The 21931-nt window shown below is 45.7% G+C and overlaps 1 long non-coding RNA gene across 1 annotated transcript; it reads left to right on the top strand.

The window, feature by feature from the left end:
- Positions 1–19291: 19291 nt before the first annotated feature.
- Positions 19292–20078, top strand: LOC123169471 (uncharacterized). Its single transcript, XR_006484851.1, has 3 exons — positions 19292–19403; positions 19539–19659; positions 19770–20078. It is a non-coding gene; the product is annotated as an uncharacterized lncRNA (long non-coding RNA).
- Positions 20079–21931: the final 1853 nt, after the last annotated feature.

The raw sequence follows: 21931 nt of genomic DNA, 5'->3' as shown, positions 1-21931 counted from the left end.
GGAGCTTCCTGGCTTGTCGGTAGCCGCCAAGGCCCGGCAGGTGGTGCACCCGGCAATCTCCTTGTCGGGGGCGCCTGCCTTGACCTTCTTGCCGGCACCGGTGTCGTCAGATCCCTCAACGGCAAGCACGGCCTTGCCTTTGCGTTTCCTGTTGCGACTGAAGGAAATATGCCCTAGAGGCAATAATAAAGTTATTATTTATTTCCTTATTTCATGATAAATGTTTATTATTCATGCTAGAATTGTATTAACCGGAAACATAATACTTGTGTGAATACATAGACAAACAGAGTGTCACTAGTATGCCTCTACTTGACTAGCTCGTTGATCAAAGATGGTTATGTTTCCTAGCCATAGACATGAGTTGTCATTTGATTAACGGGATCACATCATTAGGAGAATGATGTGATTGACTTGACCCATTCCGTTAGCTTAGCACTTGATTGTTTAGTATTCTGCTATTGCTTTCTTCATGACTTATACATGTTCCTATGACTATGAGATTATGCAACTCCCGTTTACCAGAGGAACACTTTGTGTGCTACCAAACATCACAACGTACCTGGGTGATTATAAAGGTGCTCTACAGGTGTCTCCGAAGGTACTTGTTGGGTTGGCGTATTTTGAGCTTAGGATTTGTCACTCCGATTGTCGGAGAGGTATCTCTGGGCCCACTCGGTAATGCACATCACTATAAGCCTTGCAAGCATTGCAACTAATGAGTTAGTTGCGTGATGATGTATTACAGAACGAGTAAAGAGACTTGCCGGTAACGAGATTGAACTAGGTATTGAGATACCGACGATCGAATCTCGGGCAAGTAACATACCGATGACAAAGGGAACAACGTATGTTGTTATGCGGTCTGACCGATAAAGATCTCCGTAGAATATGTAGCAGCCAATACGGGCATCCAGGTCCCGCTATTGGTTATTGACCAGAGAGGTGTCTCGGTCATGTCTACATAGTTCTCGAACCTGTAGGGTCCGCACGCTTAACGTCCGTTGACGATATAGTACTATGAGTTATGTATGTTGGTGACCGAATGTTGTTCGGAGTTTTGGATGAGATCACAAATATGACGAGGAACTCCGGAATGGTCCGGAAGTAAAGATTGATATGTGGATAGTAGTGTTTGATCTCCGGAAAGGTTCCGGAATCCATCGAAAGGGGTTCCGGATGTTTCCCGAAATGTTTGGGCACGAGAACACTTTATCTGGGCCAAAGGGGAAAGCCCACGAGGTTTTTGGAAAGCGCAAAAGGAAGTTTTGCGGAGTCCAGGGGCCAGACGCCAGGGTCCCTGGCGTCTGGGTCCAAACGCCGGGAACCCTGGCGTCTGGCCCTGGAGTCCGAGAAGGACTCTTGCCTTTCGGGTGAAACTGACTTTGTGGAAGCATTTACTCCAAGTTTCGACCCCAAGGCTCAACATATAAATAGAGGGGTAGGGCTAGCACCCAAGACACATCAAGAAACACCAAGCCGTGTGCCGGCAATCCCGTCCCCTCTAGTTTATCCTCCGTCATAGTTTCCATAGTGCTTAGGCGAAGCCCTGCGGAGATTGTTCTTCACCAACACCGTCACCACGCCGTCGTGCTGCCGGAACTCATCTACTACTTCGCCCCTCTTGCTGGATCAAGAAGGCGGGGACGTCATCGAGCTGAACGTGTGCAGAACTCGGAGGTGTCGTGCTTTCGGTACTTGGATCGGTCGGATCGTGAAGACGTACGACTACATCAACTGCGTTGATATAACGCTTCCGCTTACGGTCTATGAGGGTACGTAGACAACACTCTCCCCTCTCGTTGCTTTGCATCACCATGATCTTGCGTGTGCGTAGGAATTTTTTTGAAATTACTATGTTCCCCAACAGTGGCATCCGAGCCAGGTTTTATGCGTAGATCTCATATGCACGAGTAGCACACAAGTGAGTTGTGGGCGATATAAGTCATACTGCTTACCAGCATGTCATACTTTGGTTCGGCAGTATTGTTGGATGAAGCGGCCTGGACCGACATTACGCGTACGCTTACGCGAGACTGGTTCTACCGACGTGCTTTGCACACAGGTGGCTGGCGGGTGTCAGTTTCTCCAACTTTAGTTGAATCGAGTGTGGCTAAGCCCGGTCCTTGAGAAGGTTAAAACAGCACCAACTTTACAAACTATCGTTGTGGTTTTGATGCGTAGGTAAGAACGGTTCTTGCTAAGCCCAGTAGCAGCCACGTAAAAACTTGCAACAACAAAGTAGAGGACGTGTAACTTGTTTTTGCAGGGCATGTTGTGATGTCATATGGTCAAAGCATGATGCTAAATTTTATTGTATGAGATGATCATGTTATGTAACCGAGTTATCGGCAACTGGCAAGAGCCATATGGTTGTCGCTTTATTGTATACAATGCAATCGCCCTGTAATGCTTTAGTTTATCACTAAGCGGTAGCGATAGTCGTAGAAGCATAAGATTGGCGAGACGACAACGATGCTACGATGGAGATCAAGGTGTCGCGCCAGTGACGATGGTGATTAGGACGGTGCTTCGGAGATGGAGATCACAAGCACAAGATGATGATGGCCATATAATATCACTTATATTGATTGCATGTGATGTTTATCTTTTATGCATCTTATCTTGCTTTGATTGACGGTAGCATTATAAGATGATCTCTCACTAAATTTCAAGATAAAAGTGTTCTCCCTGAGTATGCACCGTTGCCAAAGTTCGTCGTGCCTAGACACCACGTGATGATCGGGTGTGATAAGCTCTACGTCCATCTACAACGGGTGCAAGACAGTTTTGCACACGTGGAATACTCAGGTTAAACTTGACAAGCCTAGCATATGCAGATATGGCCTGGGAACACTGAGACCGAAAGGTCGAGCGTGAATCATATAGAAGATATGATCAACATAGTGATGTTCACCATTGAAAACTACTCCATTTCACGTGATGATCGGTTATGGTTTAGTTGATTTGGATCACGTGATCACTTAGATGATTAGAGGGATGTCTATCTAAGTGGGAGTTCTTAAGTAATATGATTAATTGAACTTAAATTTATCATGAACTTAGTCCTGGTAGTATTAGCATATCTATGTTGTAGATCAATAGCTCGCGTTGTTGCTTCCCTATGTTTTATATATGTTCCTAGAGAAAACTAAGTTGAAAGATGATAGTAGCAATGATGCGGACTGGGTCCGTGATCTGAGGTTTATCCTCATTGCTGCACAGAAGAATTATGTCCTTGATGCACCGCTTGGTGACAGACCTATTGCAGGAGCAGATGCAGACGTTATGAACGTTTGGCTAGCTCAATATGGTGACTACTTGATAGTTTAGTGCACCATGCTTAACGGCTTAGAATCGGGACTTCAAAGACGTTTTGAACGTCATGGACCATATGAGATGTTCCAGGAGTTGAAGTTAATATTTCAAGCAAATACCCGAGTTGAGAGATATGAAGTCTCCAAGAAGTTCTATAGCTAAAAGATGGAGGAGAATAGCTCAAGCAGTGAGCATGTGCTCAGATTGTCTGGGTACTACAATCGCTTGAATCAAGTGGGAGTTAATCTTCCAGATAAGATAGTGATTGACATAATTCTCTAGTCACCATCACCAAGTTAGTAGAACTTCGTGATGAACTATAATATGCAAGGGATAACAGAAACAATTCCCAAGCTCTTCATGATGCTGAAATCGACGAAGGTAGAAATCAAGAAAAACATCAAGTGTTGATGGTTGACGAGACCACTAGTTTCAAGAAAAGGGCAAAGGGAAGACAAGGAACCTCAAGAAGAACGGCAAGCAAGTTGCTACTCAAGTGAAGAAGCCCAAGTCTGGACCTAAGCCTGAGACTAAGTGCTTCTACTGCAAAGGACTGGTCACTGGAAGCGGAACTACCCCAAGTATTTGGTGGATAAGAAGGATGGCAAAGTGAACAAAAGTATATTTGATATACATGTTATTGATGTGTGCTTTACTAGTGTTTATAGCAACCCCTCGGTATTTGATACTGGTTCAGTTGCTAAAAGTAGTAACTCGAAGCGGGAGTTGCAGAATGAACAGAGACTAGTTAAGGGTGAAGTGACGATGTGTATTGGAAGTGGTTCCAAGATTGATATGATCATCATCGCACACTCCCTATACTTTCAGGATTAGTGTTGAACCTAAAATAAATGTTATTTAGTGTTTGCGTTGAGCATGAATATGATTTGATCATGTTTATTGCAATACGGTTATTCATTTAAGTTAGAGAATAATTGTTGTTCTGTTTACATGAATAAAACCTTCTATGGTCATACACCCAATGAAAATGGTTTGTTGGATCTCGATCGTAGTGATACACATATTCATAATATTGAAGCCAAAAGATGCAAAGTTAATAATGATAGTGCAACTTATTTATGGCACTGCCGTTTGGGTCATATTGGTGTAAAGCGCATGAAGAAACTCCATACTGATGGACTTTTGGAATCACTTGATTATGAATCACTTGGTACTTGCGAACCATGCCTCATGGGCAAGATGACTAAAATGCCATTCTCCAGAACTATGGAGCGAGCAACAGATTTGTTGGAAATCATACATACAGATGTATGTGGTCCGATGAATGTTGACGCTCGCGGCGGATATCGTTATTTTCTCACCTTCACAGATGATTTAAGCAGATATGGGTATATCTACTTAATGAAACATAAGTCTGAAACATTTGAAACGTTCAAAGAATTTCAGAGTGAAGTTGAAAATCATCGTAACAAGAAAATAAAGTTTCTACGATCTGATCACGGAGACGAATATTTGAGTTACGAGTTTGGTCTTCAATTAAAACAATGTGGAATAGTTTCACAAATTCGTGCCGCCTGGAACACCACAGCATAATGGTGTGTCCGAACGTCATAACCGTAATTTATTAGATATGGTGCGATCTATGATGTCTCTTATCAATCTACCACTATCGTTTTGGGGTTATGCATTACAGACAGCTACATCCACGTTAAATAGGGCACCATCTAAATCCGTTGAGACGACACCGTATGAACTGTGGTTTAGCAAGAAACCTAAGCTGTCGTTTCTTAAAGTTTGGGGTTGCGATGCTTATGTGAAAAGTTTCATCCTGATAAGCTCAAACCCAAATCGGAGAAATGTGTCTTCATAGGATACCCAAAGGAGACTGTTGGGTACACCTTCTATCACAGATCCGAAGGCAAAACATTCGTTACTAAGAATGGATCCTTTCTAGAGAAGGAGTTTCTCTCGAAAGAAGTGAGTGGGAGGAAAGTAGAACTTGATAAGGTAATTGTACCTTCTCCCGAATTGGAAAGTAGTTCGTCACTGAAATCAGTTCCAGTAATGCTTACACCAATTAGTGAGGAAGTTAATGATGATGATCATGAAGCTTTGGATCAAGTTACTACCAAACCTCGTAGGTCAACCAGAGTACGTTCCGCACCAGAGTGGTACGGTAATCCTATTCTGGAGTTCCTGTTACTTGACCATGACGAACCTACGAACTATGAGGAAGCGATGATGAGCCCAGATTCCACGAAATGGCTTGAGGCCATGAAATCTGAGATGGGATCCATGTATGAGAACAAAGTATGGACTTTGATTGACTTGCCCAAATGATCAGCGAGCCATTGAGATTAAATGGATCTTCAAGAGGAAGACGGACGCTGATAGTAGTGTTACTATCTACAAAGCTAGAATTGTCGAAAAAGGTTTTTGACAAAGTTCAAGGTGTTGACTACGATGAGATTTTCTCACTCGCAGCGATGCTTAAGTCTGTCCGAATCATGTTAGCAAATTGCCACATTTTATGAAATCTGGCAAATGGATGTCAAAACTACATTCCTTAATGGATTTATTAAAGAAGAGTTGTATATGATACAACCAGAAGGTTTTGTCAATCCTAAAGGTGTTAACAAAATGTGCAAGCTCCAGCGATCCATCTATGGACTGGTGCAAGCATCTCGGAGTTGGAGTATACGCTTTGATGAGTTGATCAAAGCATATAGTTTTATATAGACTTGCGATGAAGCCTGTATTTACAAGAAAGTGAGTGGGAGCACTACAACATTTCTGATAAGTATATGTGAATGACATATTGTTGATCGGAAATAATGTAGAATTATTCTGCAAAGCATAAAGGAGTGTTTGAAATGAGTTTTTCAAAGAAAGACCTCGATGAAGCTGCTTACATATTGAGCATCAAGATCTATAGAGATAGATCAAAACGCTTGATAAGTTTTTTCAATGAGTACATACCTTGACAAGATTTTGAAGTAGTTCAAAATGGAACAGTCAAAGAAAGAGTTCTTGCCTGTGTTACAAGGTGTGAAATTGAGTAAGACTCAAAGCCCGACCACGGCAGAAGATAGAAAGAGAATGAAAGTCATTCCCTATGCCTCAGCCATAGGTTCTATAAAGTATGCCATGCTATGTACCAGATCTATTGTATACCCTACACTGATTTTGGCAAGGGAGTACAATAATGATCTAGGAGTAGATCACTGGACAGCGGTCAAAATTATCCTTATTGGAATAAGGATATGTTTCTCGATTATGGAGGTGACAAAAGGTTCGTCGTAAAAGGGTTACGTCGATACAAGTTTTGGCACTGATCCAGATGACTCTAAGTCTTCATCTGGTTACATATTCAAAGTGGGAGCAATTAGCTAAAGTAGCTCCGTGCAGAGCATTGTAGACATAGAAATTTGCAAAATACATACGGATCTGAATATGACAGACCCATTGACTAAACTTCTCTCACAAGCAAAACATGATCACACCTTAGTACTCTTTGGGTGTTAATCACACAGCGATGTGAACTAGATTATTGACACTAGTAAACCCTTTGGGTGTTGGTCACATGACGATGTGAACTATGGGTGTTAATCACATGGTGAACTATTGATGTTAAATCACATGGCGATGTGATCTAGATTATTGACTCTAGTGCAAGTGGGAGACTGAAGGAAATATGCCCTAGAGGCAATAATAAAGTTATTATTTATTTCCTTATTTCATGATAAATGTTTATTATTCATGCTAGAATTGTATTAACCGGAAACATAATACTTGTGTGAATACATAGACAAACAGAGTGTCACTAGTATGCCTCTACTTTACTAGCTCGTTGATCAAAGATGGTCATGTTTCCTAGCCATAGACATGAGTTGTCATTTGATTAACGGGATCACATCATTAGGAGAATGATGTGATTGACTTGACCCATTCCGTTAGCTTAGCACTTGATCGTTTAGTATTCTGCTATTGCTTTCTTCATGACTTATACATGTTCCTATGACTATGAGATTATGCAACTCCCGTTTACCGGAGGAACACTTTGTGTGCTACCAAACGTCACAACGTAACTGGGTGATTATAAAGGTGCTCTACAGGTGTCTCCGAAGGTACTTGTTGGGTTGGCGTATTTCGAGCTTAGGATTTGTCACTCCGATTGTCGAAGAGGTATCTCTGGGCCCACTCGGTAATGCACATCACTATCAGCCTTGCAATCATTGCAACTAATGAGTTATTTGCGGGATGATGTATTACAGAACGAGTAAAGAGACTTGCCGGTAACGAGATTGAACTAGGTATTGAGATACCGACGATCGAATCTCGGGCAAGTAACATACCGATGACAAAGGGAACAACGTATGTTGTTATGCGGTCTGACCGATAAAGATCTTCGTAGAATATGTAGGAGCCAATATGGGCATCCAGGTCCCGCTATTGGTTATTGACCAGAGAGGTGTCTCGGTCATGTCTACATAGTTCTCGAACCCGTAGGGTCCGCACGCTTAACGTTCGTTGACGATATAGTACTATGAGTTATGTATGTTGGTGACCGAATGTTGTTCGGAGTTTTGGATGAGATCACGGATATGACGAGGAACTCCGGAATGGTCCGGAAGTAAAGATTGATATGTGGATAGTAGTGTTTGATCTCCGGAAAGGTTCCGGAATCCATCGGAAGGGGTTCCGGATGTTTCCCGAAATGTTTGGGCACGAGAACACTTTATCTGGGCCAAAGGGGAAAGCCCACGAGGTTTTTGGAAAGCGCAAAAGGAAGTTTTGCGGAGTCCGGGGCCAGACGCCAGGGTCCCTGGCGTCTGGCCCTGGAGTCCGAGAAGGACTCTTGCCTTTCGGGTGAAACTGACTTTGTGGAAGCTTTTACTCCAAGTTTCGACCCCAAGGCTCAACATATAAATAGAGGGGTAGGGCTAGCACCCAAGACACATCAAGAAACACCAAGCCGTGTGCCGGCAACCCCGTCCCCTCTAGTTTATCCTCCGTCATAGTTTCCATAGTGCTTAGGCGAAGCCCTGCGGAGATTGTTCTTCACCAACACCGTCACCACGCCGTCGTGCTGCCGGAACTCACCTAGTACTTCGCCCCTCTTGCTGGATCGCGAAGGCGGGGACGTCATCGAGCTGAACGTGTGCAGAACTCGGAGGTGCCGTGCTTTCGGTACTTGGATCGGTCGGATCGTGAAGACGTACGACTACATCAACCGTGTTGATATAACGCTTCCGCTTACGGTCTACGAGGGTACGTAGACAACACTCTCCCCTCTCGTTGCTTTGCATCACCATGATCTTGCGTGTGCATAGGAAATTTTTTGAATTTACTACGTTCCCCAACAGCGATGCCGGCCCTTCTTCGTCTTGGTAGCGGCGTCTTCATCGGTAGAGTCAGTTTCTGCATCGGCGTCTTCGCCGGGGTACTTCCTTCCCTCTTCATCCCGAGCGCACCTATCGGCCAGAACGTAGAGCTCGGCCACATCCTTAACCTTGGTCATCGCCAGCTCCTCGCGCATCTTGCGATTGCGCACGTTCTGGTGGAACGCGCTAATCACAACGGCGGGATGAATGTCGGGGATGTTGTACTGCACCCGGCTGAACCTCTGGATATACTTGCGCACGTTCTTTCTGGGGAATGACGTGCAGATCACTGGCCTGGCCATGAGCTTGGTGGCCTCCTGTGAAGGCGCCAATGAACTCATGGCACAGATCCGACCAAGAAGAAATGGAATCCACCGGCAAGTGCATCAACCAAGACATCACATTGGGCTTGAGCGCCAGCGGGAAATAGTTGGCAAGCACCTTGTCATCGCGAGCCACAGCAGCCTGCATCGCGATGGTGTAGATGCTGAGGAACTCGGACGGATGGGTCTTGCTAGTGTACTTCTCGCCGACGTCGGGCTTGAACGTGCGGTGGGACGGCCACTGGAACTGCCGCAGCTCACGGGTAAGGCCGGGCAGCCCACCTCGTAAGGTAGGCCACCGGAGCCCCCCGGTGCCAGGTGGTCCATAGCGGGTCCCGCCTGCTTGTCTGACTGGCGGCGTGTTTCGGGCCGGCGCTCGACGGTGGTTCGAGCGTCTTCGTGGGCTCGTTCCCGAAGGACCTGGCGCTGGTCGCGGAGGGTCCGCGGGTCGGACGACGCTATGGATATGTTATCACAAGCGTCGTCACGACGGGCCGACGCCCGCGGCGGCTGGCGAGAAGGAGGAGAGTGCATCGTGGCCGCAACTCCCCCGGTCCTCCCAGCGCCAGCATGCGGTGGCTCGGTGGAGCGCCGAACTGAGGGTCCCGCCGGTCGCGGATCGTCTTTGTTGGTGACGGCGACGAGGCTCCGGATGGTGGCCCTCCACTCGTCAAGCTTCTTCGTGGCAGGAGGGAAGTCGAGGAGCAGCTGCGCGCGCGCCAAAGCTTCTGCTGGCGTGGGTGGCGGCGGCAGCTGCGTGGATCGCGGCGCGCTTCGACTTCTAACTACATTAGAAGGAGCTCCGTTACGACCCAGCGGCTACGTGCCATTTTCGCCAGCGCTTCGGCGGGCGTGCTGAACCCCTTCACCCTACGGACGACGCACGGGGCTCTTCCCACGGCGGTGCTCAGGGTCACCAACGTGGTGACGCTGCTCGGCGCGCACACCATGGGAAGAGCGTGCAGTGGTCGCCAGTGTGGGCTTCCTGGAGGTCGCTGCGCCGCCCGGAGGTGGCACAACGACACCCCTGGAGGGCCCCGCGCCGCCTGCGGGGGGCCCAGCTCCGTCTTTAGATCCGGCGACGTGTGGCCGGTCGTCTGGTGCATGAACGATGCTACTCGCCAGGCTCTGACTACCAGGGCGATGCTGGTGCTCGTGGACTGCGGCCCGGGTCCTGTCTGCGACCGGTCCACTGCCCGCCCGCACCGGGATGGGTCGTTCGGCTCCCAACAAGCCGACCGCCGTGGCCGTCTTCTTCTTAGGAGCCATGGCGACGAAGAACTGCTAGGCTGATTACTAGACCAGATTCTCACAACTACGCACGCCCCTGCCTGGCGCGCCAAAGATGCCGGTGTGGAACGACACCTATGGGATCACAAGAATCCCTACTACGGTTGCCGGGGCGCGGGGTTGCGAGAAAAGCAGGGTTAGTAGCCAGCACAAGGATCGTTTACCCAGGTTCGGGCCGCGAGGATGCGTAAAACCCTAATCCTGCTTTTGTGGGTGTATTTCACAGAGTTCTTGAGCTCTCGAACTAGTTGTGGTCAGTGCGTGGTTCGAAAGAGCCGAATCCTTTCCAGTATGCCATGGGCCTCCTTTATAGTCGAAAGGGGCTGCCACAGTGGCACACAGGAGGTGGAAAGGCGTACAGTGCATTGAGCTTATCGCTCGTATTACAGGACAAGACGCATTTAATGTGTAGCTTAGGTATCCCCTTGCTTTATTGGGGACAGGGGCGAGGCCCGTCCCGTCCGTCGCCGCTTCGACACGCGCCCTGGCCAGTGAGGCGTGCGGTGCCATGTAGGCAGGCAAGTAGCTGAGGTGGCACAGTGGCGGAGCCTTCACGAAGATCTGCATGCCGCCACGCTGGTGCTCGATGAGTTGGCCTGGGAGCTGCATGTTGCCACGCAGGTGCCTGCCCAGCTGGTTGGGCTGGCAGCTGCATGTGAACGGCGGTGGAAGCTTGGTTGACGTGGGCCTGGTGGTGGCCCTGCTGGCGTCCTTGGTGAGGGCCTTGCCGGGTGGCCCGGCAAGGGTCTTGCCGTGTGGCCCGGCAAGGGTCTTGCCATGGCGCGCTGTCGTCCCCGGCAAGGGCCTTGCCGGGGGTCTGGTGGTCTTCCTCGGCAAGGATCTTGCCGAGGATCGTCGTCTTCTAATCCTCATCTGATCTTGAATATGTTTTCACAAAGATCTGCATGCCACCACGGAGGTGCCTCCCGAGCCCTGGCCCAACGTGGATGATGGCGTCGGGGACCGTGGGCTCAAGTGTGGCTCGCTCTGTTGGTGTGGGGCGAGCTGCCCCGGCAAGGGTCTTGCCGGGGCTGCTGAGGCTGCCTCGGCAAGGGTCTTGCCGGGGGAACCTGCTTCGTCCCTCTGCTCTTCGTGGTCTTGGCCTTGGCGTTGCTCTTATTTTCTTGGGCTTTGGTCTTACCTTGGTTCAGCTCCCCTGTTCTGCTTGGCGTGACCGTAGGCGCGGCTCCGACTGCCCGTGCACTGGTATAGGGGTACAAAAACGCACCCCTCTTTTTGTACACCGACAAATGCGGAATAGTTTCGCAACTCACGCCACCTGTAACACCACAGCGTAATGGTGTGTCCGAACATTGTAACTGTACTTTATTAGATATTGTGCAATCTATGATGTCTCTTACTGATTTACCACTATCGTTTTGGGGTTATGCATTAGAGACAGCTACATTCACGTTAAATAGGGCACCATCTAAATCTGTTGAGACGACACCGTATGAACTGTGCTTTGGCAAGAAACCAAAGTTGTCGTTTCTTAAAGTTTGGGGTTGCGATGCTTATAAGAAAAAGTTTCATCCCGATAAGCTCAAAGCCAAATCGGAGAAATGTGTCTTCATAGGATACCCAAAGGAGACAGTTGGGTACACCTTCTATCACAGATCTGAAGGCAAGATATTCGTTGCTAAGAATGGATCCTTTCTAGAGAAGGAGTTTCTCTTGAAAGAAGTGAGTGGGAGGAAAGTAGAACTTGATGAGGTAACTGTACCTGCTCCCTTATTGGAAAGTAGTTCATCACAGAAATCCGTTCCTGTGACTACTACACCAATTAGTGAGGAAGCTAATGATGATGATCATGTAACTTCAGATCAAGTTACTACCGAACCTCGTAGGTAAACCAGAGTGAGATCCGCACCAGAGTGGTACGGTAATCCTGTTCTGGAGGTCATGTTACTTGACCATGACGAACCTACGAACTATGAGGAAGCGATGACGAGCCCAGATTACGCGAAATGGCTTGAGGCCATGAAATCTGAGATGAGATCCATGTATGAGAACAAAGTGTGGACTTTGGTTGACTTGCCCGATGATCGGCAAGACATAGAAAATAAATGGATCTTCAAGAGGAAGACGGACGCTGATAGTAGTGTTACTATCTACAAAGCTAGACTTGTTGAAAAAGGTTTTTGACAAAGTTTAAGGTGTTGACTACGATGAGATTTTCTCACTCGTAGTGATGCTTAAGTCTGTCCGAATCATGTTAGCAAATTGCCACATTTTATGAAATCTGGCAAATGGATGTCAAAACTACGTTCCTTAATGGATTTCTTAAAAAAGAGTTGTATATGATGCAACCAGAAGGTTTTGTCGATCCTAAAGGTGTTAACAAAATGTGCAAGCTCCAGCAATCCATCTATGAACTGGTGCAAGCAGCTCGGAGTTGGAATATACGCTTTGATGAGTTGATCAAAGCATATAGTTTTATACAGACTTGCGGTGAAGCCTGTATTTACAAGAAAGTGAGTGGGAGCACTACAGCATTTCTGATAAGTATATGTGAATGACATATTGTTGATCGGAAATAATGTAGAATTTTCTGCAAAGCATAAAGGAGTGTTTGAAAGGAGTTTTTCAAAGAAAGACCTCGGTGAAGCTGCTTACATATTGAGCATCAAGATCTATAGAGATAGATCAAGACGCTAGATAAGTTTTTTCAATAAGTACATACCTTGACAAGATTTTGAAGTAGTTCAAAATGGAACAGTCAAAGAAAAGAGTTCTTGCCTGTGTTACAAGGTGTGAAATTGAGGAAGACTCAAAGCTCGACCACGGCAGAAGATAGAAAGAGAATGAAAGTCATTCCCTATGCCTCAGCCATAGGTTCTATAAAGTATGCCATGCTGTGTACTTGATCTATTGTATACCCTACCACTGAGTTTGGCAAGGGAGTACAATAGTGATCTAGGAGTAGATCACTGGACAGCGGTCAAAATTATCCTTAGTGGAATAGGGATATGTTTATCGATTATAGAGCGACAAAAGGTTCGTCGTAAAGGGTTACGTCGATGCAAGTTTTTGACATTGATCCAGATGACTCTAAGTCTCAATCTGGATACATATTGAAAGTGGGAGCTATTAGCTAGAGTAGCTCCGTGCAGAGCATTGTAGACATAGAATTTGCAAAATACTTACGGATCTGAATGTGACAGACCCGTTGACTAAAATTATCTCACAAGCAAAACATGATCACACCTTAGTACTCTTAGGGTGTTAATCACATAGCGATGTGAACTAGATTACTGAATCTAGTAAACCCTTTGGGTGTTGGTCACATGTCGATGTGAACTATGGGTGTTAACCACATAAAGATGTGAACCATTGATGTTAAATCACATGGCGATGTGAACTAGATTATTGACTCTAGTGCAAGTGGGAGACTGAAGGAAATATGCCCTAGAGGCAATAATAAAGTTATTATTTATTTCCTTATATCATGATAAAGGTTTATTATTCATGCTAGAATTGTATTAACCGGGAACATGATACATGTGTAAATACATAGACAAACAGGGTGTCACTAGTATGCCTCTACTTGACTAGCTCATTGATCAAAGATGGTTATGTTTCCTAGCCATAGACATGAGTTGTCATTTGATTAACGGGATCACATCATTAGGAGAATGATGTGATTGACTTGACCCATTCCATTAGCTTAGCACTTGATCGTTTAGTATGTTGCTATTGCTTTCTTCTTGACTTATACATGTTCCTATGACTATGAGATTATGCAACTCTCGTTTACCGGCGGAACACTTTGTGTGCTACCAAACGTCACAACGTAACTGGGTGATTATGAAGGTGCTCTACAGGTGTCTCCAAAGGTACTTGTTGGGTTGGCGTATTTCGAGATTAGGATTTGTCACTCCGATTGTCGGAGAGGTATCTCTGGGCCCTCTCGGTAATGCACATCACTATAAGCATTGCAAGCAATGTGACTAATGAGTTAGTTGTGGGATGATGTATTACAGAACGAGTAAAGAGACTTGCCGGTAACGAGATTGAGCTAGGTATTGAGATACTGACGATCGAATATACCGATGACAAAGGGAACAACGTATGTTGTTATGCGGTTTGACCGATAAAGGTCTTCGTAGAATATGTGGGAGCCAATATGAGCATCCAGGTTCCGCTATTGGTTATTGACCGGAGACGTGTCTCGGTCATGTCTACATAGTTCTCGAACCCGTAGGGTCCGCACGCTTAAAGTTAGATGACGATCGGTATTATGAGTTTATGTGATTTGATGTACCGAAGGTAGTTTGGAGTCCCGGATGAGATTGGGGACATGACGAGGAGTCTCGAAATGGTCGAGACGTAAAGATCGATATATTGGACGACTATATTCGGACTTCGGAAAGGTTCCGAGTGATTCGGGTATTTTTCGAAGTACCGGAGAGTTACGGGAATTCGCCGGGCAGTATATGGGCCTTATTGGGCTTTAGGGGGAAGAGAGAGAGGAGGCTGCGCGCCCCCAAGGCCTAGTGCGAATTGGACTAGGGGGAGGGGCTGCGCCCCCTCCTTCCTTCTCTTCTCTCTTCCCTTTCCTTGACTCCTACTCCTACTACTTGGAAGGGGGGAATCCTACTCCCGGTGGGAGTAGGACTCCTCCAGGGCGCGCCATAGGGGCCAGCCCTCTCCCCCCTCCTCCACTCCTTTATATACGTGGCCAGGGGGCACCCCAGAGACACAACAATTGATCATTGATCTTTTAGCCGTGTGCGGTGCCCCCCTCCACCATAATCCACCTCGATCATATCGTAGCGGTGCTTAGGCGAAGCCCTGCGTCGGTAGAACATCATCATCATCACCACGCCATCGTGCTGACGGAACTCCCCCTCAAAGCTCGGCTGGATCGGAGTTCGAGGGACGTCATCGAGTTGAACGTGTGCTAAACTCGGAGGTGCCATGCGTTCGGTACTTGATCGGTCGGATCGTGGAGACGTACGACTACATTAACCGCGTTGTGCTAACGCTTCCGCTTTCGGTCTACGAGGGTACGTGGATACACTCTCCCCTCTCGTTGCTATGCATCACCATGATCTTGCGTGTGCATAGGATTTTTTTTGAAATTACTACGTTCCCCAACATCCCTGCCTCTCGCCGGCACCGCTGCCGGTCCGCCTCTTCCTCTATGGTCCTTGGACCATGGAGGCCCAGTGGATCCCGGCCCTTGCCGGCGGGAGGGCTCCGTTTTTAGGTGCTTTTCTGAGTTTTATTATGGTTTGTGCCATGCTCAAGAAGACGAGGCGGCGGCGGCTTCATGAAGATGGAATAAGGTTTTCCTCGCCTAGTCCCCGTCCTAGTGATGCTTCAAGTGTCGTCGGAAGGCGTGTGGAGGTGTGTCTCCGGCGGATCTCATGGGATCCGGTTGGCATTTGTCTTCGGTGGATCCGCCTGGATCCGATCTTTGTTCATCTACGCCTGTGTGTCTGTAGGTTGGATCTTTTTGATCTACAGTTCTCTTCATCGGTAGTGGTTATTGTTCTGGTGCGTTGGTCTTATGGGGCCTTAGCACGACGACTTTTCGACTGTCTACTGCTACTTCTTGGGTTTGCGTTGGTTTTTTCCTTGAAGAGGAAAGGGTGATGCAGTAAAGTAGAGATAAGTATTTCCCTTAGTTTGAGAACCAAGGTATCAATCCAGTAGGAGACAACGCACAAGTCATCGAATACCTGCATAGACAATCAAACAACTTGCACCCAACGCGATAAAGGGTTGTCAATCCCTTCATGGTTACTTGCAAAAGTGAGATCTGATAGAGATAGATAAACAGTAAAGTAAATATTTTTGATATTTTTGGTTTATAGAACAGAAAGTAAAATATTGCAAAATAGTAGATCGGAAACTTATAAGATGGAAAATAGACCCGGGGGCCATAGGTTTCACTAGAGGCTTCTCTCAAGATAAAAAATATTACGCTGGGTTAACAAATTACTGCCGAGTAATTGATAGAAAAGCGCAAAGTTATGACGATATCTAAGGGAATGAGCATGAATATAGGCATCACGTCCGTGTCAAGTAGACCGAAACGATTCTGCATCTACTACTATTACTCCACACATCGACCGCTATCCAGCATGCATCTAGAGTATTAAGTTCATAAAAAACGGAGTAACACATTAAGCAAGATGACATGATGTAGAGTAATTAACTCAAACAATATGATGAGAACCCCATCTTTTTATCCTCGATGGCAACAATACAATAGGTGCCTTGCTGCCCTACTGTCACTGGGAAAGGACACCGCAAGATTGAACCAAAGCTAAGCACTTCTCCCATTGCAAGAAAAACCAATCTAGTTGGCCAAACTAAATCGATAGTTCGAAGAGAATTACAAAGATATCAAATCATGCATAAAAGAATTCAGAAAAGATTCAAATAATATTCATAGATAAGCTGATCATAAATTCATAATTCATCGGATCTCGGCAAACACACCGCAAAAAAGAATTACATCAAATAGATCTCCAAAAACATCAAGGAGAACATGGTATTGAGAATCAAAGAGAGAGAAGAAGTCATCTAGCTACTAGCTATGGACCCGTAGGTCTGTGGTAAACTACTCACGCTTCATCGGAAGGGCAATAGAGTTGATGTAGAAGCTCTCCGTGATCGAATCCCCCTCCGGCAGGGTGCCGAAAAAGGTCCCTAGATGGGATCTCATGGGTACAGAAGGTTGCGGCAGTGGAAAAGTGTTTTCGTGGATACCTCTGCTGGTTTGGGAATATATGAGAATATATAGGCGCAAGAATTAGGTTAGGGAGTGCACAAGGGGCCCACAAGGGTGGGGGCGCGCCCTCCGTCCTTTTGGCCGCCTCGTGGCTCTTCTTACTTCATCTCCAAGTCTCCAGGTTGTCTTCTGGTCCAAGAAATATCATCGCGAAGGTTTTAGTCCGTTTGGACTCCGTTTGGTATTCCTTTTCTGCGAAACTCAAAAACAGTAAAAAAACAGGAACTGGCACTGGGTTCTAGGTTAATAGGTTAGTCCCAAAAATAATATAAAATAGCATATTAATGCATATAAAACATCCAAAATAAATAATATAATAGCATGGAACAATAAAAAATTATAGATACGTTGGAGACGTATCATCTACAACAACAATGTTTGCCCGGCTCCGACGAGGGAGGGGCGATGACAGCAACGCGGCTTCAGCTCACTCTAGTGCTTGTAGTTGTTGCTAGGTGGTCTATGGACCTGGTTGTAAATTTTACTTCTAGTGTTCTTTGTACTATCTTGACAGTTCATGAATAGATCAGAAGTTTTTTTTGTAAAAAAAAGCAGATGTGAAGGATTATGATTGATAACAAGGGGATGAAGGGGGCACCCCAGTTGAATTCAGGCGTCCACCTATATAGAATCTACAAAAGTTTTAGTTAACTTTTCAAACTAATTATCTTCTATGAAATTGTTTAACCTTCATTGGAGAACAAAATATTTGGGTGTCTTTGGCCCGTGGATTTTTACCCTGGTTTGGGTGTTTCCCTGCTGAAACCACATGTTCACATGTTGATGTTATTACTCAGTTCAAAGTGGTTATTCTTAGGAAGACGATGTGGCGACGGCTCCCTAAAGATGGAATAAGATTTTCCCCGCCTTGCCCCGTCCGAACAATGCATCTAGCATCGTCGGAGAGTGTGCATGTGGAGGATTGTCTCCGCTGAACCTCGTGGGATTCGCTCGGTGTTTGTCTTCGGTGGATCTGTTTGGATCCGGTCTGTGCTCGTGTGTGTACAAGTTGAATCCTTCCGATGTACTCCCTCCGTTTCTTTTTAGTCCGCATATAAGATTTGGTCAAAGTCAATTTTTGTAAAGTTTAACTAACTCTATAAGAAAAAATATTAACAATCACGGTATGAAATCAATATTCTTAGATGCATCATGAAATGAATTTTCATACCACATAGCTTTAGAATTGTAGATGTTGATATTTTTGATATAAATTTGGTCAAACTTTGTGTAGTTTGACTTTGACCAAATCTTATATGCAGACTAAAAAGAAACGGAGGGAGTACGCTTCTTTTCTTCAGCGACAATTGTTGTTCTGGTGTGCCTGTCCTTTGGGCCTTAGCAAGACGAATTCTCAACTGTCTATTACAACAAGGTTTGCCGGCTTCGGTGAGGGAGGGACGATGACGGCGGCACGCCTTCTGCTCGTTTCCGTGCTTGTAGTCGTCGATAGGTGGTCTACGGATATAGATGTAATTTCTACTACTTATGGTGTTCTTTTTACCTTTGTAATGGTTGATGAATAGAGTGAAAGTTTTGCAACGACAAAAAAGGAAAAAGAAGAAGCAAAATGGGTTGGGTGATAGACAACATGGGACTGTGGTCGGGCAGCCTTTGGGAACACGATAGCGAGCGAGTGTTTGGTCGGTGGAATATATCAAGCACACTTTGCAACTTTATATCCTAGAAGAAAAAAGGGGGTACATATACCCACACCACACGAATGTGTCGACATTGACAGACGATCACGCTTACATTAAAAGGCAAACAAATCGCGAAAAGTTTCAAACGGTATAGCTGTAGCCTTTCACGTGGCAGAACAAAGGTGGAAAGTCCAGATATTCGACATGGACGGAAGAAGTCGGAACGTCAGAGCCGGCCGGGAAACTATTCTATTCCCTCCTCTGCCGGCCATGCAGCGGCTGCATGCACATGCATCCTCTCGAGTCCGCACGTGGTCGGTGACGCTACGCCGCCGAGATCCCCCGTCCGGAGTACGTAGCTGAGTTCGACCTCCGTCGACGAACCGACAAAGAGGACTGATCGAACATGATAGATCTCTTACTTGTCGATCTCGTTATTCGCTAGGTCAGCCCACGCATGCGCGCACGCACGTCCACGTTCCTTTCTGCCTGCTTTCGGGATTGGGGAATAATGTATAAACCGAAATGAATGCATTAGAAATAGAAGTAATTCACATGCGGGAAAGTATAACGATCGATCGAGGGAGGCACGGCCATGCGTGCACATATATATACATGCCGCTGTCTGTCCATCTATCTACATAGTACTAGTTGCATACACAGCTCGAACGAACAAAGGATCAATCCAAGATCGATCGACCCGTCGATATGGAGAACGGACAGCCGCAGCCTCCTCCAGGTGACGATCGATCTATCAATCCCAAAACATCATCCCCATGTCGAAGAACACACCACTGGCTAACTCTTCAGTGAGTCGTCAATGATCTATCTATCTCAGCTCTAATTTTCTTTCACCTGATCGATTGCTACATAGGCTACCCGACGGTGGACCCGAAACAGCAGGCCGGCGGCAGGAGGAAATGCTGCTGCGGGCCGTGGCGCCGCAGGACCAAGCCTGCGCGTGGGCGTGGGGAGACCAGTTTCATCGAGGGATGGTGCGCGCATGGGCATGGCTAAAAACGCCCACCCTATTTTTCTTCTTTCATTTCAGTCTCATTTTGGCTTACTCACCCTGGCGTTTTTCTCCTTAATTCGTTTTCTTCAGCCTTGCCGCGCTCTGTTGCTGCTGGCTTTGCGAGCTGTGCTGCGATTGAAGGGGATACATCATACATGCACCATGCCCACGGTTACAGATCACCATAGGCTCTAGCTGCGGCTCTACGTCGTCGGAAATCTTACATAATTAATCCAGTCTTGCACTGTTAGATGTTCTACGTCATTTGTGATCTAGTACAATATGCGTAGATATCTTGCATCGTGTCAAGGCCCTGTATCTTTTGTATCATCGAATTATCTGTATTCGACATGTACTTATATTCGAGGTCGTCTTGCAATTTCGAATCCCAGCTTTTGATGTGCAATGGTCATGCTTAATCGGGTGATGAACAAAATTTTAAAAAGCCCGCTATAGCCATGATATAACAGTTTGATTGGGGTGCCGCTAAATGGTGTTCATTTACAATTGTCGGTAAAATTACAAAATAACAAACTATATCGCTATTGTTGCGCTGTAGCTGTTTGAGCAGGATGTCGCTATTTGGAATGGCCTGCAGTTTGAAACTATTTTGACGAATGGATGTTGAACTCTCATTACAGTCTTAAGAAGTATGCATCGGAGATAGAAATTTCATGCGAAAGATGAACTATTTTCAATGATATATCAACATTACAAATTCACCCGTGAGGCAGATCCATTTTGAAATCAGGTTTCCCTTTTCTTCTCTCTTTTTAAAACTGACTTGTTTGGCATCCATGCTTGGTTTTACTTGGCAATGTTGAATAAACAATAATACTACGTGGTTGTGTGGATCAATGGATGCAAAGGCCGAGGGTTGACCCTCCTTCTCGATAATAATGTGCAAATGCAAATGTGCAATAGTTATGCTCAATAGGGCGACGGATGGATGGTGAACTCTAGTTATTTTCTTGTAAGATATTTTTAGGTGATAGAAATTTCCTGCGAAAGATTAGTTCTTTTCAACAAAATTTCAGCATTCTAAGCAAAAGTAAATATAAACAAACCTTGTTAATGTCAAGAGTATCACAAATTTATCTAGTTAACTCATATCCATAATGAATTGAATGCATAAATGTATCACATAGTGTACCCAAAAGACGCAATATAGATCATAGGTTTATAAAATTAAACAATACATCACACCAATTTTCAGTCCATACTTTTTACTGAATGAATGCGCACACACACACACACACACACACACAATCGAATTACGAGGGAGAGAAAATGGGAGCAATGCGGGAATGAACCAGGGGATGAAGAGTGATGAGGAGAGAAGTGAGGGAGAGGAGATGAGGGCGAGACTCGGACAGAAGGAGAGAAGCATGAATGGGAGGGAAATGTACCAACACCAAACATGAGGAGATGAGAGGACATGGAGGGAGGGGGGGGGGGGCGCGGTGGCTAGAAGGCTGACAATGATGGCGAATCCAATATCTCACCAAACAAGTAAAACTAGTCCCCTAGGCTTGGGATATGCTTGTAGGGCAGCCGGTGTCTTGTACGACAGCATGTAACCATGGGCGATGCTAAAGGGGATGGGGGTATAGGTGGATGCGGTGATGGAAAAGAGGACGAGCTGGTGATGGTAGTGGCAAAGATGAGATGGGAGGTATAATGACGCAATGATAGGTCTCCAATTTTCACAACACTGCAAAAAAAAGAGACGGGGATGGGTGTTGAAATTTTAATAAAAAGACTTTCCAACAACAACGACGACAATAGCCTTTTAGTCCCAAACAAGCCGGGATAGACTAGAGTTGAAACCTAGTAGAAAGACTTTCCATGAAAATAGAATTTTCAATATAGGACATAACAATGTGATCTAGCATTGCTACAATCTAAACTTTTCTTAATGCTCCACCCAAAGGAATTTTCTTTAAAACAGTTTTGAAAATCTACAAATATTCTTTTAGAGGGATTCTACAATTATCTTACCATTATTTTGAGAAACAAATATCAACCTAATAAGGCTTTTTTTCACTAAAAAAATGGCAAGTCTTTTCCCTTGTTTTAAAAAAATCAGGGCCTTTTTTTTATACAATACAACCCAACAGGGCCTAAAGCTGTGGCCTCCCCTCGTTCGTGGCCAGATTGACTGAAAGCCCGGACATGCTTTACGGTCCACCAAAAAAACAATTCCAAGATTCAAAGAATGGAACCTACCTAGCCATCCGATCCCAATTCAA

This window comes from Triticum aestivum, chromosome 1D (genome assembly GCF_018294505.1).
Source record: "Triticum aestivum cultivar Chinese Spring chromosome 1D, IWGSC CS RefSeq v2.1, whole genome shotgun sequence".
Classification (NCBI taxonomy): Eukaryota; Viridiplantae; Streptophyta; class Magnoliopsida; order Poales; family Poaceae; genus Triticum; species Triticum aestivum.
Note: the sequence above shows the minus strand (reverse complement) of the source record. Positions and strands in the feature narration are given on the sequence as shown.